Below are 1,539 nucleotides of genomic sequence, written 5' to 3'. Positions count from 1 at the left end.
CAGTCACACCATGCCCATCTCGTGTGACACACACCCCTATTACCAGGGTACGTGTAACTTTGTTACACTCTCCCACATTAAGATTGAGAACATTTACAGTGCCAATCGATTATTGCCCCAACGAGGCTCGCGTGTCCGCAAGACTCTGCAACTTTGTTCGCTGGAATAAAACGACTTCCGTGCACAATTAGCCCTGTGTCAACGACACTGAAGTCATCAAGTCTCGCTGGTACTGACAGCGAACACGGGCAGAGCCCAACTTCGTCTCCCGCACGCGGTGCAATGTCGGATAGTGCGTCCGTGGCACCGGGGGATGTACAATCTAGGCTCGATAAGCACGAGCGTCGCGCTTTGCGCACGCTATCATGACGAGTGACCTCGTTGAGGATGTGGAGATGGTCGACTACGAGTCTAACACTCCTTTTCCCGCATGGGATGACGAGGAAGGCGAGCTGCACCAGCGGCGTGATACCAGCCCTGCTCGCGCTTTGCGGACCCCATGTCCGTTCCCTGACTTCTCGTCAACCGAGGGACGTGGTGTAATCACCAATGACCTCGACGGGGCTCAAAGGCGGTAGCTGGAAGCTGCCCATAAGGCGGCTCTGAAGCGCGCCCATCCACGGCTGGTCATTGACCCTCGTGTGGAATATGGCATCCGCCCAGCGGATCCTGCTGTGAAAACGAAGGACGCGGTAACTCGATCGTTACGCGTCCACATCATTGGGCCCCCGGGCAGAACGGTAGATGAGCTTGCCAAACGGAAAGCTCGTCGAGCTCGTTTCTTGGTTCCACACAAGAATTTCCGTTGGAAGCTTATCGCACTCGTTTAAGTGCTCAACGAGATGACTCTCGTGTGCCCGCAATGCGGACAATACCTGTAGTGCTCGCCCCTAGCAAAAGCGTTACAGATGACGAAACGCTCTTTGAGCGATGGGTGCAACGGCACCGGAAGCTCCCTCGCTGTATAACCTACAGTTGAGCCACAAGGAAGTGGACGTGCGTGTGAAGCGACACCTCTGATTTGAGTTTGTCAAAGGCACGCCGTCGACTTCCTTCGGATTGTCGCGCTGCGACGTATGAGTTAGCCACTAACGCTCCCGCGAGCTCTGTGTCTGCGACCGCAAGAGCTCAGGGCCAATGCTTGAGCTCAGCTCATGGCCCTTCTACTTCCCTGGCTGTTGTCGAGAAGCGCGGGGCGTCTGATGACGCAGGACGTCATCCTCTTTCCGATCAAAAGCGTATACGGCGAATGAGCAATCTTGTCGAAGTGGCGCCTCAAACTCCCACAGTTTTCGGAGTTGGGATATTCCCGCCACTTTACCAGATATAGGGTTTAACCCTGGTGACGACGTCGTCTTACTAGACGCTCCACGTAATAGTGGGCATCGCCGTTCGCATCGAGAAGAGTCGGTGGCGGGCGGTGACGACCGGGTCCTTCATAATCGAAGCTTCGCTGAGCGTCATGCTGAAGAAGCATATCGCTGTGCAGACGCTCTTGACGATTTAAGGCACGTAGTGCGCCGGTTGTCTCACCTTGAT

This window comes from Plasmopara halstedii, assembly GCF_900000015.1.
Source record: "Plasmopara halstedii genome assembly, contig: Scaffold_525, whole genome shotgun sequence".
In the NCBI taxonomy this organism is placed as follows: Eukaryota; Oomycota; class Peronosporomycetes; order Peronosporales; family Peronosporaceae; genus Plasmopara; species Plasmopara halstedii.
This window is presented reverse-complemented; position numbering follows the sequence as displayed.